An 18,532-nucleotide genomic window follows, 5' to 3' on the forward strand; every position below is an offset into this window, starting at 1 on the left:
TGTGCGCTGGTGAATTCGAACAAGAATAGAAACTCGTTAAGAAACTGGACACCCCAAGCTGAGCCTGGCGCGTAAGGTTAGTTCAAGAAGTTTGGTTGGTGTTTTTTATTCACCACAAATTATTTCCCCAAGAAAAGATACGTCAGTGGTACAATGACGTCTGGAGAGTCATTTTTCATAAAGCTCAACCCAGCTGTCGAACGAATAGTATAGATGGACAGTGCTAGAGAGGGCAATCTAGGCACTTTCTTGCAGATTATTTCGCAATATCTCATCCTCTGTTGTTGGTTGTATTGCCGTTTTTTTATGCAAATGACAAGAGGAAGTAATTGTTTGCGCATTGTTTGTCTTCAGCATGATGCTCATTTTGACAAATTGTTAAATGTTCCTTTTATGTTTTTCATCATGACAAACTTGCCTGTTTAAACGGTTCTGTTCACCAACTTCACCTTCACAGCATAAATAGCCGTCCCGATCAAGGACTGCAGAGGTTAAACTAAGCTCGTTGTTAAACCATTGATTATGCAAAAGAGCTACCCAACGGGTGTATAAGCATGATAATTTGCACGGCTGAATTCATCGTTACCCATTATTGGGCCATGTTAATACCTGCCACCTTTTTGCCGATAATACGATAACAGGCACGTGGGCATGATCGTTTTATGTTGATTAAATTGACATCATTCATTAGGCATAATAATGCTACCGTTCGTACAGTACGCGCGCATGTGTGTAAATTTGGAACAGTCAGCTCCAGAGAACAACTGATACACATCTCATGCTACCACTTCCGGTAGTGCCGGAGGAATCGATAATTGGTAAAGCTGATTTTAAATGAGGCATTGGCCCCTTCGTCAAACATTTGGTAAGCTTCCGTGTGCCATCGGTGAGCACACTCTAATCGATAAATGCAGTTTGTGGAATTAGTTGTCGGAAAGCATACACTCTTACCCCGTGCTGCTGGTAGGTTGGAGTCCAGCCCAGAGGGTGTTCATGCAAGTATGGCGATTATGCTAGGTGTACCGTTAATTGCTGTTGTCAATTACTCCACTAAGCCCGGGGAATTTGTTCACCTTCGCGTGAATGGGGAGCAGGTGCTACAGCCCTAGTAATACTCACCCTCAAAGAAGCTCAAATTGGCCTACAGATGTGTGGTAGGAGTGTATAAATTGGAGGTGAATATCTGACTATGTGTGTGTATTAGTGAATGTGGTTTTGGAGTCTGCCAGAAATGCATTATTCTGGGAAGGTAGTCACCAAAATGGAGCATACTTCCAGGCGCTTATTGCATCAAACAGCATAATAGTGAGTGGGTGTTCTCGGGGAGTTGAAAGCTTAAATCGATTTTTATGGAATTCCAACATTGTTTTGTAACATTTCCGGAGGACGGAAGTGTCATGCGACACAAGTTTCGTGCTTGTTTTTCGACAAAACAATTTTGAAACTAAATTTTAAAATCTCTCCCAAGCCCAACACTGTACGGCACTACTCACCATAAACGTTGATAAACCAAGCGTATAAATGGAGAATTGTCTTTCAATATCGCACCAGGTTTGCGGTGGGTACTCTTAGTACTATCGCCAACAAACCCGTTTGGTTACCGGTTTTTGCCATTTACCACACCTCCAACGAACCGGCCTGTCAAAGGAAGAAGCCCGTGCTAGAAAGGTGCGCCTCACTGGGACTCTTTGGCCGATTGTTTGATGTGAAACTTTTCATCGTTTACCGAGACGACGACGACGGTACGCGCGACGTAGGTGACTTTTCTTGGCTCGGTGGAAGATTCCTCTGACATTTCAATTCCATCTCGCACGCGGCTGCTCGTCGTTGCATGATGTGCAGACGGTACAGCAGGTGTGTACCACCACTCTGCACGACACCTAAGCACCGGTATTGGAACAAAATAAGGTAGTTCTGGTTTCACATTGCGCTTCCTAACACCCTTGTCGACAGTGGCCCATCTCTTTCTGTCTCTCACACACAGAACTGCATCCCGCGGTACTGTGTCTTGTCCCGATGGAGCCGATTTTCTCCCTTCGAAGCGTTTAAATGTTACCGTGCTGTGGGGACAATTTCTGCTTGTCCTCCAGTTAAACGATGAAAACGATGCTGCATCAAATTGTGGATCAAACGTTCTTCGTATTGTGTCGGGTCGAGTGTGTCGAGGGGTAGGTTTTTGTCGTAGACATAACACGACCACGGTGTCCTTTCGACTGCTGTTGTTGCTTGTGAGAATTGTCGGCGCTGGCCAATTGCATCAATGTACACACCTACATTTTGGTTCCATTTTCGAAGGGTATTGTGGATCTGTTTTGTTTTTTTTTTTGGGAGAAGTATGATGAATGGAACGGGAAAATGTGGACGTGTTGAGCTCTGTTGAGTGCCCCAAGTTGATTTCTGTCGTATGGGAATTAACTGTTAGCAAATGTAGGTTTAATAGCTTTGCCAAAGAAAGCGATGCGGTTCACAGTATATAGTTCGTATAATTATTTTATGTTAAACTAATATTTATTACGAAGTATATTAAATTTACTCTTCAATTTTAATCAAAGTTGTAGAATGTTTTAAAAATGTGACTTTAAGTCAATGGAAATATTTCGTCCATTATTTTTTAGGTAAAATTTTTCATCTAACCTTCATTAAAATGGATGGCAACATATATTTATATAACCTTTTATTTCATTTCTCAATTAAGGAGACTGCACAGTGCTGATCAATTAACCATAATGAATTAAGTAATAAAGTAACTGTGTTGAAAAGTTTTTACCATTTACGGTAGTAAAGCCGAACTGCCATACGGCACACATTACACATTCAGCCTCACTTATTAATGAAAGGAATATAAGCACAAAAACATATAAAATTTGTCCGAAGAAAAAAAACAGAAGTCGAAACAGTGACCGGTTAATCAATTGCACACATCTCTATGCGTTTTAATGCGCTTCGGTTGTTTGGGATTATATAGCGGGCCCGGTGAGCTTCGGGAACCCTTTTTTTCGGAGTGATGGCTATTAAACACCCGCATATGGTAATGTCGTTAGCGCACAGTATCAACACAAATATACAAGCAAAAACTCAAAAACAACGCACACAAAAAAGCGAAGAACGCCCTGTGATTTTAATCGTACTTTCACACCTGTGTTCCAAGTTTTGATTCATCGCCCTGTCCGTCGCTTCCAACACAACACCAAACTATGATTTTTGATCACAAACGCCGGAGTAACAGACAAAAAAAAAATGGTTCAAGGTTTTTGCACCACGTCAAAGCAGGAACGCAAACATGCTGGCCCCATTTTTTTTAGCATTCGCTTTAATTGAGAGTTATTTATTAATAATAAATGAATTCAACTCTCAATTATACACGCAAGAGGTAGGTGACAAACTGCAGTACTTTTTTGTTTTGTTTTGCACTGTACCCCACACAACGCCCTAATGTGTGTACGGTCAGAGAATTTTGATTGCAAATCAATGCACCGAGTGCGGCTAGCTGATTGAGTTGTGACGAATGCCGAATGTTCGCTCCGCTGGTTACCCGTTTTCCCATGCATTTTTGCTTCCGGAATCCTGCCGATGCAGATGCATTTTTGCGGTAACAGCTCCAGCTTGGTTGTCGTCGGGTCGGGGAGCTTATGATAAAATTCGTGGCGAGAGAAAGAAGCCGGGGTTGGAGGATTAGTCGCATGTTTGAGAGATAATTGAATTGTTGTAGTTCGACGAGATTGCAGTGTCAGTCCCCATGAGAGTCGCGGACCGCGTGAGTACGTGTATGGGCGCCGATCCGATCAAATGAAAATTCCACCAACCCAATGTAGGTGGGTGTGTATTATAAATAAGATTCAGGGGGTGTTTCGTTTTTTGTCGTAGATTTAAAAATATATCCATGTGCGCCTTACCACGATTGATTACTACATCGGAGGTAGCTCGGAAGCCGCCTAGAATGTCAATATATCCCGGGTGCGATTTGTCAGAGCGGGTCGTTGTTGTTGGCGTACGCGTGCACTTCTCATATGCAAATTGAAAGTGCAACCGACACCGGGCTGGTAAGCCGGCCCGAGGTCAATCCTCAGATATACACACACATACACACGTACGGTTGGGTGTGGAGTTGATGGATCAGAACTGGTAACCGCAAACGCGTGTCAGTTCCGTTTCGGGATGGCGTGCAAACCATATTTGGACAGTTTGAAGGCACCCCTTACCTTCTCGTGAGGTGTGGAGGGTGAGTCCAAAGGCTAGCTTGTTATTGACTAACCAGTAGAGTTAACTTACTAACCGAAAGAAAATATGATTCGAATGGAATTAATGTCACCGGAAAATAAAATAAAAAACCACAAATCCTTGACCACCAACACATTGATTGACACTTTCGATTTTCCGCGGAACCGTCGGTAGAACCGTGATAAATCAATTAAAAATGGCCTATCGCAGCGTACGGCTCGGGTTGATGGATGATGGAGGCGGTTGATTTGTTTAGCCAAATGTCAGCAGCAATAATTACTATACATCAAAAGCAGCCTTGTTTTGCTGCTTGCACGATTGATGTGCTATATTCGATTTTTATTTTGCATGTACATTAAAGCAATTGGAATTCCATTAGCCAGATGCTTGGGTTGGGTGCAGTGCCGGGCAGTAAAGTGCATCGATAATGGTTCAACTATTTGCCGGTACGGTACTCCAACCCGACTGCAACTGTTTGATCATGTATTCACAAAGATGGAATGGAATGTGATGGCAACGCTTACGAACGGTAGTTACAAATCAAAGCCAGAACATACCGGGCAGAGTTTAACGTAATTATGAGCGTTTGTTCGATATTGGTCTAATCATCTTGGTCTATAAATCACTTCCCGAGATCGATGAAATCTTCCGCTGGGAGTTACTTTCTTATCGATGTACTGCAAAATGTCTGTTCTTTTCCTGATAACCTCAATCAATTTACGAATGCACATTATTGCTTCACGTGCAGGTCCATCCCATCCGGTTGAGGGTTAAGCTTAAGCACTAAAGTAGCTCGACACAGCCCGAGGCAACGTGCTCGGATGCATTCCGACTGAGCTTAAACTGCATATTTCATCGACCATAACCTTCCGTCCGCACGGGTACCATTCTCATATTGTCCACTTCCTGTAACACACACGCCGGGCTTTGTGGCAGGGCGAGAGAAAGAGAGCTCTGAAGTGCAATCGACTAGTCAAACATGGCGCAACTGTGCAGGCCGAGATTGGTTCTATGAAATCATCATCATCATCATCATCCCCCTTTATCCCGCAGGGTCAGGAAACTGCTTCCAAACGAGCGTGCGATCCGTTTGGGTGAAAAAGTGAATTCTCCAAGGAGCCTATGAGATGTGGTTACAACCGGGCAGGGGTTTGGAAACGTGCCGTTGGTCCGGTTTTTGTACCGAAACGCGTATGTGTCCAGAGTGTTGAGCAACTTTTGTCGATGCCCGAGAAAACCAAGCGTTCAGATTTACACGACCGTTCCACCCTCCGACTCGAGCCACTTACTTGCATTGCGCATGGAAGGACGAACGGGTTCCGAAATGCATTAGCCTCTTGAAGTGGGGCAGAGTGAGAGAAAGAAAAGCTAAACAGCAATTGATGCCACACCAAACGCAATATCGGAAGACACACACATGGTACGGCGCAATGTCATGTCGCTTTTTGCTCGTTTCACTCATCACATCATCAACGTCAGGGCAGTATGGGACGACTGGGATGCCAGCAGATGGGAAACCATCATCTCCGTCTTGTGTGTACGATGTACAATGACCCAATATGTAACTCGTTTGCAAAGTAAACGAGCTAAATTTTACCAATATTTTCTCTCGAATGCCGTACGTCACCAACCGAGCCAAGGATGCAGCTGGAATTAGAACGAGCACAATCAGAATATCCGGCCGGTAACATCTTGTAGAGCAGAGTGGACACTTTATGTACAAATATCTCACCGTACCGCAAACCATCCGGCTTGCAACAAACAAGGTGTCGCTCGGTTGTAGGCAAACTGTTTGCTGGCATTAGCTCCGGATTGCTCTGATAGTGCTCTGGTGCATCGCAAACCCCGGCCAGCAACAGAGGTACAATTATGTTTGATGATTCAAAAACGGGGAACAGAATTACACCAACAGAGAACTGAGCAACTTCTTCCAATACACATCTTCGGCTGGATAGACTCCTTGACCCATACGGTAGCTAGGAGTGATGGTAAAGCCCACACCCCCTGCTTCGATGTATAATAGCTCACTTAGAGAATCGAATTAAAATGGTTTTAATTTCGTGTAGCTCTTTACCGGCGCAAAACAACAGAACAACAGCAGCCCGTACAATAGTTCATAAGCGTAATCATCATCAAGCATCCAGGTGCAGAGCCAAACGGCATCAAGGGTACGCCAAGCTTTGAAAGCTTCTGCAGCATTTGCTAACAGCACCACATCAACACGGCAATCAAGGTTGCTTGTTGGAGGATTGGAACGAATTCTTGACTATTTCATACTGGTTCCGAATCGGCGTCCATTGCAGGTCAGTAGCGGTGTTACGAGCTTGCTGACTTAGGACTCTAGCCTAGAACAGACCTCCAACCAGTCCGGGTCTCGTTTTCGTTGTGATCGTTTTATTTATTTTTTTGTTCATACGTTGTTTAAAAGGTAGCAACCGATCAGCTGAATCGTTTCCCTTGAAATTGAAACGGTTTTAACCAGACGATACGGGTTGGCGGGCGGGACGATGACTTCCTTCCAGACCCCTTGCAGAAGCGGAAATTGGCGATAAAACCTGGCGGTGGTTCAAGATCGCTACAGAATGATAGCACTCAGCAGCAGAAGCTGTGTACCACAACGAGCCTCCCTCGAAGTAGAAGTTTTGGTTGGTGGGGAGGACAAGACACGGGGATTAACTTACGGCTAGGAAGGCTTTGGTGTGGAAAGGGAGGGAAAAATAACATCTTGAAGAAACAATCCTGCTGACCAGCGTCAAAATCGTTAATGGATCTTCGCAATGAGAAGCAGATAGGGAGCAGCTGCTTTAAAGTAGCTCCCTCACTGGGTATAGTGTTTGGCTGTGTGTGTTACCAGCGCTTGGCATTATTACATAGCGAACGTTTTTCTTCCTGGGTATGGTGAACAAGGGAGGGCAACAAACAAATAAAAAGGGTAAGAGAAGGAAGTCGATCTGAACGATCATCATCGGTAGCGATAGAGTTTTGATACAGCTTCAACAACCATAGGGTCAACAGACGCAGGAATTCTGCGAGGGGATGGGCAGAAGAGGTGGAGAATTGATCGTATCATCTTTTTGCTTACTTGCAGCTCGTTGAGGCAAAGCCTTTATTAAATTGTTTGATGCTGCTTTTAATCTTCCGTAGGATGTTGAATAATTGTTCAACAAAGTAGCAAATACTCAGGACTCAGATAAGATCATTTATTGTAACTTTTTGTTTTGCGACTTATTTGCCAGCAGCTTTGTTTTATTGTACTCGAGTGAAGCTGTTTGTGTAATTAAAAGATGCAAAGTTGCAACTTCCAAGAGGCTAGTATCAGCAAGAATTTGGACACTTATCGTTGAGAAGATTGGGCAAAACACACTCAAACACGCAAAAATGGAGAAGGTTAGGAAAATCGCACCATCATTGAGAATGAGTTGTAAATTAGACGTACTTTGCATAAATTAAGGAGTTTGAAGTTCTCTAAAAAACCCTTCTTCTGAAATTGGCAATGGAAGAGAACAAGCGGCGAGCATTCATTCACATCGGTTAAAATTAAAAGAAGGAAATGAGTTTTCCTACCAGCTTAGAACGATTTGCTTTGACCATCTTCATTTGGAGGAATGTTTTATTTTTTTTTTTTGTTTTTTGATACAGTTTCGGTCACGGATGGTTGCCAATAGAAAAAACAACGTTAGGGGTTAACGTGTTTGAAGACGTTACGCCATGAAATTCTACTCCAAATTGCCTTTTAATGTTGGAAATTCTTCCCGCACTAAAACTTGGATAGTCTTTGCCGCATCCCACGTGCATAGTTCGGACATGTTATGTGTAATGGTCTGTTTTATGGGTGTTTAAATGCCAGTATTACATTCTTTGCTGTCCGGTGGAATAGGTGAACAGTTTTTTTCCGGAATGGGATTTGCAATTTAATTAAGTGAGAAATTTTGATGTAACTACTAAACTATTCAATTAAGATTGTGATAATGAATAGTCCAGATAGATCCAGTTCTGTTGGCAAACAGTGCTTTATTGGAACTGAGCGGTGTAAGATACTACCGAAGAATATAAAGTCAACTAATTTGCAATATCTTTCCATTTCATCTTCTCGCAGAATGAGTGGAACCGAAACCGTGTGCTCTAGAATCTTAAACAAAAAAAAAAAGAGCTTCCACGCTGCAGGGAAGGATTTTTCTTCGTGAAAATTTGATTAAATCAAAGTTCATGATGCAAGCATCAAAGATGAAAGATCAAATAAACCTACTCGGAAGGTTGCAATCGGTCTCGCACAAAAATCACACACACACAAAACCAAACCAAAGCCAATGTTGGACAGGGAAGGATTTGAGAGAGAAAAAAACCAAAGCCGAGAAATAAATTTTGGAAGCTTCCGCTTTGATTGTTTTATTTGATTTAGCTTGAGCTGATTTCCGCTGTGTTTAATATTCCTTCGCAAATGAAAGATTCGCTTTCTCGCAATGAAATGAACGAGTTCTTTCTGATTAAATCAACAAGAAAGGAACTGCACGCAACCTCCCTGAAAGGAAGCATTTGTTCGGTATTGTACTTGCTAAGCGACATCGTCCTTCGAGTCGGATCCGGCATGGGTTTAAACCTAGCTGATAGAGAACGCGGAATAATTTGCTTTGTTTAAGCTGGAACGTCTTCAAATACTTCATTAACGAAACGGCGACTAGTCTCGCGTCTCGCTGTACTTGACGTGGACGTGGCAAGCAGCCAGTGATAAATGCGATTTAATTTCTTTTGTTTTGCGTTATTAGGTCGAGCAGTGCAGGATGATTCTGTTCGTTTTGTACGGTGTATTTGCTTATTAAATGAAGATAAACTCTTGCCGGCAGATTAAGGATAAGTCCTGGTGATCTAGTTTGGGAGAATGAGACTTTTGTAAGATTTCTTTTTTTATTATCGGTTCTTGTGGACTTGCTACGAAATGGTTATACCACGTGCAAGCTTTTTCACTAAGCCAGCTAGGACCCTTCATTGCTCATTCATTAGAATCTTCTTCAACCGGAAAGAAACACCAATTAAACTCTTTTTTTTTCAGATCGTCGGACGATCGTAAAAGGTGGTTCGGTTGGAAACAATTGACGTAATTTATGCCTCCATATAGAACGCGCCTCTTTTGAGGAAGACATCCTACCGCCCAAACCCATTATTTAACCTTCAAATACTACCATCTGCCATTAGTTCGTACGAAAGAAGCAATCGACAACCAGAACCGGTGCGAAGAACAACAAAGAATCTCGGAAGGAACAAACCGTTCCGCCGAGGTCATCCATTTCTGGGAGGCGTTTCCAGAGCAGATCGCACAAACTGCTCCAAAACGCACGAGTAGGAGTAGCAGCAGTGCGTCCCTGGGAAGTGTCTTAAACTGTATTCATACTCTTTACTTCGCACCGCACAAACTTCGCGGGTTCGATTACGGAGGAACCGAAAACGAAACCGACGGGCGGCGTCCAACCGGTGTGCCGGGTCGAACACTCCGGCCCGAAGCGGGAGGAAAGATTAAGATATTAGAATAACAATACATCAGCCGGAAAGCTGTCGTAGGGTCGAGCGAATGGAAATCCGTTTGATGTTTTTGCCCGACCCGTTCGGTGCTCTAGGGCAGATGGATGATGATGATGAAGCAATCAGTGTACAGGAGGATGCTCACCCGCAGTTCGAACCCAGTTCGGGAAAGGGCTTCCTAGATACGATCGCCATCCAGACGGTTCGCCATGAAGCATTAATTAATTTAAATAGGCTTTGCTATTTTGGCGGGAGCGGATGGTTTTGAATACCCATATTGGAACTTCATTTTCTTTGCCGGCCTATTACCGAAACATACACATTAGAATGTGCGAAAGTCTATTCTTGCTGGAGTTTCCCCTGGAACTCCCGGCGAACAGCCGAGTATTTCGTCTACAAAGAGATGCCGCTTCCAGCACATCATGAGAATTCCGAAACGATCCCTTTACTTCTCACAACACTGCGTTATTGTAGGAATGATTTATCCAACCAAAAACCTTGTTAGCAGGAGAAAAAAAACTGGAAAAGAACATCCAACCAATATGCAGCTAATTATGTGGAGGAACCTTCTCGTAGTGCGGAGTTAATGTACCGCGCAACGTATTGTTGTATCTTTCCGGAGGCGTTTAAATGGGCATCATTCTGCTCCGCTGGGATTTCGTAACATCATCAACCGGGTTGTGTGTCTTTATTATGTCAAGGCAATCGCATTATCATGCAGCTTCGATAAGGGAGGAAAGGAACTGCCATCGACATGCATCGGGAAGGGTTGAGCAATACTAATGAAGCAAAGGGAAACGTCTTATCTTACGCTAGATGATGGAGTGTTATCACACCATTAGACGCACCGTGATTTGATATTGTTTGACCTTCCTGGTATGGACTTGGAACATTTGTTTCTTTGTGCTTATAGCGTGATTGATTTACGTATGGCCAGTGCCCCACGAGTTGCGTTACTTGATACAACCTGAAGTTATGTAAATGGTTCTGCTCGTGACAAGCATTCATGCGTGGTTTAAGCGATTTTTCATCAAAGGGATTTTAAGGTTTCATTTACAAGGCATTTAGATCGGTATCTGGAACGACCACACGTGTCTCATTTGTGAGAAGAACAATAAACATGCATAAAACCGATCGTATCGCATCACAGCAACACAAATCATCACAACGCATCACTCCAGACGCAGGGCGAATGTTTCGCTCTTTCTTGGTGACACCTGACATCACCTTGAACTTGGAACGCATTCTCACGTTTCACCGACTAGGTCCTTGCTTTTTCCCTTCAATCTACAGCGCAAAGCTCAGTGCTGGTACAATCTCAATGCCAATGTAAGGCACAGCTCGTTTGCCGAGCAGAAATGGACACCGATGCGTCAAGGTCATGCTGCAGAGAAAATCGAATCGACGGAAGGGCTCGCACAGAACTAGAGCGCACCTCACATTACACGGGGTTATGCGTACGTCCGACGTGAGGAGAAGGATATCGGTTTCACCCGAGCGGTCACGCTCTTGTTGACCGTTGATTTCCGATTTTATTCCAGTATCCGTAACCATTGTCCAAGATGTTGTCGGAAATACTGAAACCCTCGCTTCATTGCCTTGTGATTTGTGAGCGTCTATTTTATGCTGCGTTTGAAGCTGCGAGCAGTTGCTTTTCTCCCTTATCGGCCACGGCGTATAGCGGGCTTGATGGTGCGTAAAGGACACCGTACACCTCGGTGCGTTCGAATACGCACGCCAACCCACCGAACGGACCCAACATTCACCCGTGTGTGCGTGTGCGATTGGTTCGCGCGTCAAGGTTAATGTAAATTCTGCGCAACAACAAGAAAAGACACATGACAACAAAAAAACCACCGTGTGCATCGTTTATTCATTGGTAATCGAGACTTGTCGCTATCTGTCGCCGGGTATTTGCTTACGCAAGAGCCTTTTTCTTTTCTCTTGTCTTAGCGGGTACTACAATGTGTCATAAAATGTTATGATGTAGTACGGACGGATGCGCACGTTGCGTCGCGCACATTGATGATGGGAATTTTTGTGCCGGCCGGTTTCTCGGGATCGAAACCACCGTTCGACTGATGTGGCTGTGTGTTTGCAAAGGCTGTCCACGTACAAGGGTGGGTTTTGGTCCGCTCTGGATGGTGCGGATCGATCGGATTTGCATAAAAAATATCAATGGTTGATTTGGACGATGTGTTCGATGGCTTTGGTGCGTGTGCGGTGTGATATTAATAAATTCCTTCCCTGTTTCTTCGTCGATCGATTTGAGTCGGGTGCTTGGTATGTTATATATAGCAGCCATTCAACAACGCGGCACATCCGGTAACGGACAACAAGTCAGTCAACACCCGAAAGCGTTTGGAACAATGTGTTTTTGGCAGCTAGCCAATCAATAGCTTGCTAATTTTTAATGTGCAATTGAACAGATCATTAGTAAGTTTCTCGGGAATCATTATTGTATCTTCATCTACTTATGATAATGAAATTTCTCTGCAATTCTTGGTGGGTTGAACGTTGACATATGAGCTGATAAGATCTATTTAAGTCGAGTCTACATTGGCGAATAACCTCATAGACCGAGTCACTTGGTTCGTGGCTGGCAGAAAGCAATTATTAGGCATTCCACACATAAAAGATCTTACGTCTCACGTATCTAGATGAAAGCAAATAGTTTGTTTTGGACATGATATCTCTAGCTGCTAGGCATCGACCCTTATGGCGTATCTGATCGGTGTCAGCTTAGGTGAAGATTTGAACAACTTGAACTTTATGTTGAAACCTACAGCCAACTAGTACCATCAACTTTGTTTAAATTCTTACAGAGATTCCTTCTCTAAAAGTATAGCGCCCCGGCAACATTCTATCTGCATAGATGTGATATGCGCTAAGATCGAATGCGTTGGACTGGTTTATTCTTATGTTTTCTTCCTTCTACATACACTGTTTCGTTAAGTCTTGAGTAAGCCGATTATGATAGCGGCCGACATGCGCTAATAGCCGTTAGATTATGCACATTTAAAGAAGCTTTTCGACAGTATCTTGCAGATTACATTGTTCAAAGCCTTCAGTACATCGGCACCTAACGGTACCGTTAGCTAACAGTGATAGAAAGCCGAGAAAGCCCACCCCTGTTGGTACATTTTTGACAAAGAGAAAGAACACCAACACTCCCGATATCCACCTTCAGACACCGTGGAGTAAAGGCATAAAACAAAATACAGGTCACATGTCGCTCACTGGCCACACATGGTCCAGCAGCAGGGTGAGATGCGTTGAAGCGAACCCATCAACCGTTAGCAGCACAGACAGACGGGTTGAAGTGTGTATCGCTTCCTATGCGCTGTACTTTGCATTCGCCAGTGTTCGACGGGGAAAGCCTTGGTGAAACCTTTGATGGATTGCAGAAAAAAAACTGTAGCACCCGAAAGAAAAGGGTCGTACCATTGTGGGGACTAAAAATTTCGCAATCTCATCTTCTTTCAGGGTTGCGAAAGGAATAGGCGTACAAAGCAGAGTTCTGCTGGAAGCTTATAGGCACGCACGGGTCGGTTGTCGGTATAAGGGCTGTGTCAATTTGCAACGGTAGACTATCAACGTCTCTTCCGTGTGCTGTCGGGGAACATGTGAGAGGTGGCTTTTTTACACACACGTTTGCCATATTCCCGACATCCAATATTCCCGCTAGGTTACTAATCAATCGACTATCGGTTAGGTAACGGCCAGAAAGATGGAAACCTGAAACGATCCAACGCATGGAGGCAAAAGGAATTCGTCCATCCGTCACCCAAGGATGTGGGGGAACAAACAACCGGCAGTGCTTGCTTTAGGAAAATGAATTTTCCTTCTTCCCTTTTCGGTTCCTGTAGCTGCTATAAAACCCATCTTCCTCTTGTGTAGAGTGTCTGAAGGGCATAACATGTCTATCACAGTCCCCAGCGACATTCGTCACAGTTCGGTTCGATTTCGAATTGGCTTCATTTCCAAACATGATGAAGCCCACGCATCATTTCGTTGCCGATGTTGAAGTTGAATTTGGAAGAGTTTACCATTCGTAAGCGTAGATTAAAAACCATAAAACCATACGGACCAGCGGGGCAACACACAGGAGGACGCAAGTGGACATTCAACATCTCCGATTAACATGTCAGCATGCATTTGATATGGGGAAGCTTTATGACTCCCTCTTTCACTCGCACCGATCCGATGCATTTTTACAGCTCCGTCCTTCAGTGTGCCGTGAATCAGTTCGGGAGGGTGGTAGGATTTTTATCTTTCTACTTCTTGTGCAAGCAAATATCAAGGTTTATTGCTAGGTGTGTATGCCACACCGCAGGTTTTATATTAGCAATCGTGCGCCGTATGCTTCACATCTGGGTGTCATTTCCTCCCGTACAAATGTCACACACGCGCAGGTGGGTTTGACGGACATGACGCTGGTCAAGACGCTTTCGGCTTGAAGGTTATGTTCCCTTCCCAAGTGCGGTATGCAACGCAAACAGTTTCCTCACGCACACAGCAGCTGCAACCGTGCCACAAGTTTGAATATTGGCAAAGTTTAGCTGAGAAAACAAGTTTTGGATCCTTCCCATACCGGTAATGAAACGGTGCTGCAGCAGAGGCGTTGTTGTTGAAGAGCTCGCGGTAATTTCTTTGCTACCGTGTACTCATTCCTGTCTAAAGATTTCTAATTATCCTTCAACAGTATCGCTTCGCAAGAGGTAACACGTTCGAAACGATGTGTACTTTCTCATTCACAATAAAAGCAAACGAGCAAGCATGTCTGTTCGATTTAATTAAATGTCAAATGCATCCAACATTGCTGCCGGACTTGTCGTTGCTATCCGTCCTTCAACGGAATGTAGTGCAGTGTGTAGAATAAAAAAACTATACTTAATTGGTTTGCCCTACGAAACAAACTTTCATTAAGCGTTCAAAGGACTGAAATTCGTAGGTGAAATATAGGTCCACATCAAACGCCTCTTTGGCGCTCGCCTCGGGCGAAGCCAGGAGATGCTCTTCTACCCCATGTCTTAAAAAGTGCAAATCAAATCAATCCTACTAAAACTTTAATTACAACCGTTCATCTAATCTGTTTACGTGTTCTTTCCCACACTCTTTCCCATTGCAGCGTAAGTGTTTCAATTCCGCGTCATCTAAACTGTACGGAAGCTGACGAGAGATCTCCATCACCACCGTCAGCGTGGATCGTGCTAAGTGAACCGGTAGGATTTTACGAAATTAGCCAATGCTAATCGGTCCACCCTGCTACACAACCATCAGTCCCACCGAGCGCCCGCAGATTTGGGGGCACTTTATCAAAACAGCTCCGCAGCTAGGCGGAAGAGGACGTGAGAAAGCAATGCGAGAACGGTTGTGACGTTTTACAAATTGCCGAAAGTCTTACCCCGTACACGTCAAATTCCACCGCCAGCTGCCAGGTGCGAATCGGGTAAGGGTTTGCTTCGTGAAAAAGACTGCCACAGCTTTGAAGATGTTTAATGGAGTTAGAATTTCTATCAAACCGTACCTTCCTCGTTTCTAGACAACCGAACCGTTCCAAATCACGCTAGCGTTACCTCGGCGTATCCAAACTCGCACGTGTTCTGATATCAATCTTACTCCAATCTGGTTGGCGCTTGGGCAAACATTGAAAGTCATCCGTTCTCGCTTTCGGTGCCGCATCAGTGTGGTGTGTCTTGCAAGGAAAACGCGAAAGGAGCTGGAAAGAGTTATTTGATTTCCTCCTTCTTCCTACACTCCAGCCGATCACGTTCCTCACCAGCAGGATCGGGTGTTTCTTTCACGTGCAAGGATTGTGCAAGCGGTTGAGAAGTAGAATTAGATATTTTACAACGATGTGCATAAGATGTAAGGGTGAGTGTGTGTGTGTGAGCCTCGAGGAAAAGCTAATTTTTCCACCCCGCTTCACGTACGATCCGCACCGAGTGGGGGTGAGTTTCCTTCCAATCTCGATGGTGCGAGGTTATTCAATCGAGCTTAAGATCCTGCTCTCGACAATCTATCCGTCCCTGCGAAAGAGAAAAAGGGTTGAGACTGGCTGGTGGTGTCTTTTCGCGCGTTGTATGAGCCCTTCAGGATGCATCGTTTGTACGCTGGATTTATCAAACAAGCTACCGAGCTACCGAGAGAACTCTAATACCTTCCCAGCTCTCTGGCGCTACCAGGTTAGAGCTCTAACGAACGAATCGATTTACGACACAACCGTTCACGTCCCCCGTAGCGTCATTTTATGCAAAACGTCGTCCTTCAGGTGATCGTCAACGTGTTCGGCCCCAGAACGGCCGGGATGGGTTTTATCGCGAATCATGAGCGTGAAACCGTGTCGAAGATTTTGTTGACGTAATTAATCCCGAGCACGTTCGCGCTTCAGCCGGAACGTGGTACTAGTGCCCGATCAAAAGGATGCGGAGTAGATGGATGGGGATGAGATTATTTTTTTTTTAATGAAGGATCCCTTTTTGCATTCTAGACAACAGTGAACAACCTGAAGTTGAAGGTGTTGTAATCCTCGTCCATCTTTTGCCTTCTCGTTTGAGTTTCTTTTTGTAACCTTTTCTGTGGAGTTTCCATCTTTTTTTCCATGGGCAGCCCTTATCTCCCGCACCAGCATCCTGATTGTGAGCAAACGGTGTTTGACTAGCTTTTTTATGGCTTTTCGTTACTGTTTTCCACCGGGTTTTCCCTCGCATCGTATGCGTGTGTTGGAGCGTTGTACTAGCTATTGATAATCCGTTTCAGTTTTCTTTGCCAACGGCATGCTCTTATCATGCTGCTCATGAGCTGAGTATCATAATTTACACAAACACTAGAGGGTTTCGTGCTTTTTGTTTGCTCGATTGTTACTCACTTGCTACTCGCCGTATCTTGCCCATGTCTTTTAAAATCTCTCATGTATGTGGGACACCATCGATCGGTGGTTGGCGTTTTCGTTCAGCATGCATGCGAATACACACGGTTTCTTATCGTGCAACACATCCTGTAACCGATGGGTAGGGTTCGACAAGTCCGGGCCGAATGTACCGTTGCGGTGCTCGTAACTTACAAAATTATGAGCACCTTTCCAACAGCGCAGGCTGGATATCCTCCCAAGTTTGCTGCAGGGTGGTTAAAAATTTATTTGCAAACCCATTCCAACATAAATTGCTAAGCGGCTTACGCATGCCGCTACGGTTAGGGGAGGAGGGGAGGACCGATGCGGTCTGCGGGGCTGCGTGATCCGTATCTTCGGGTAACACGACTGTAAGCGTTGTCGACCAGCATTTTGTTTGCGGTTCGCAATAACCCCGGTCGACTGCGGGTAATGAAATGAATTTTCCGTACAATTATTTGAAACATACGTACACGCACACTTTGTGCTTGGCACAAAGAATCATCCCCGTTTTTCGCCTGGTAGTAGTGTGTCATAATTTATCAGTTAATGTAGACGATCGTAAATGTATGTTTGTACTACCGTTACGATGACCTATCCACTGTTCGTGCCCAGGGACGAGATGAATGCATGAAGTTTTATGATCCTTTGCTCGCGATAGTCTTTAGCAGAAAGGCATTCGAAACGAACCGTCCCCGTGTCACCTTCGTATGTTGAGCACGTTGCACAATTTTCCTCGCTCTGCTAAGATTTCCTTCCCTCAAGCGACCCCCAGCGTGGAGTCTTTTTTTGATTGAAGAAGTAACGTGTCTGTAAGCGACACAAGTACCACTCATACGCTCAATAGCGATTGCGATTGCGGTGTCATTTGTAACGACTTTAGTAACAGCTTCCCTGCTTTACCCGTGTGCCGGCATGGCTTCTAATCGCGTACCGATCGCGCGGTGGGCTTGCGCCGAGTGTCACACCGCGGTCCAAAAGTCACTCGGCTAATGTCAGTCTGCTGGCGACCGAAAAACCACACATAACACCGTGCAGCATCCACAATTGTGTGCTCGCGTGTTTCTTGTTTTTGATTTTCGCCCTATTAGTTTCCCGTGCCCGGGTGACAGTGTGCACTATTGCATCCGCACTCCTCAGCACTGCTCCCTTTGACAACCGAGCTGTGGTTTTGTGGATGCGCGAAACCGCAAAAAATCAAATCACGATTTTCCGTTTTCGGTGCTGTGATCTCATCACCGCGATGTACTATGCAGTGCCCGGGGTAGGCAGCAGATTGCCATCGAGTGTACTGCATGGTGAAACCGAGCATCTGCGATCAGCTGATCAGGGGGCTGTGCGGTTTCGTAGGAAGTCGTGCAGAAATTGGAAGCTAGGATGGGAGTGTGAACTAAAGCAGCTACAGTCGCACTGGTGTCGTCTTATGGCGATATCGGAAAAGCTGCCGTGCCTTCTATTAGGCACCAGCCAGCAACGGTTTCGTAAGCGGTACCACGTTTCATAAGCATCTTCATCATGGGCTCGTTTGTAGTCGGCGTGCTCTAGATTTGCGAGGGACATCGTGCAGCGGGGGCGATTTGATTGGAAAATCGAACGGAGTAGGATCATCGCACTAACGACGGATTGAGTGTTTGGAAAAGCCCGATCAATACGAACATAAATTAGAACCTCGTGAAGCGAGGAGTTTGTTGAAGACAAAACAATACCCAAACCCCCAGCCCCCGGGTCTAGCTTGATGGATAGGTGGCACACGGGTTCGGGGTACCTTTTTTCGGAAGTGTCCGGATGATAAATGGACGTTGCATCGAGTGCGAAAACTATCCCAACCGAAACCGTGCGCACGAGGGAAATCATAATAAATCACAGATGAACCTCGAAACAAGTGTTTATGTTCTAGGTTTTGTTTTG

The sequence above is a fragment of the Anopheles marshallii genome, chromosome 3, assembly GCF_943734725.1.
Source record: "Anopheles marshallii chromosome 3, idAnoMarsDA_429_01, whole genome shotgun sequence".
Taxonomy (NCBI): Eukaryota; Metazoa; Arthropoda; class Insecta; order Diptera; family Culicidae; genus Anopheles; species Anopheles marshallii.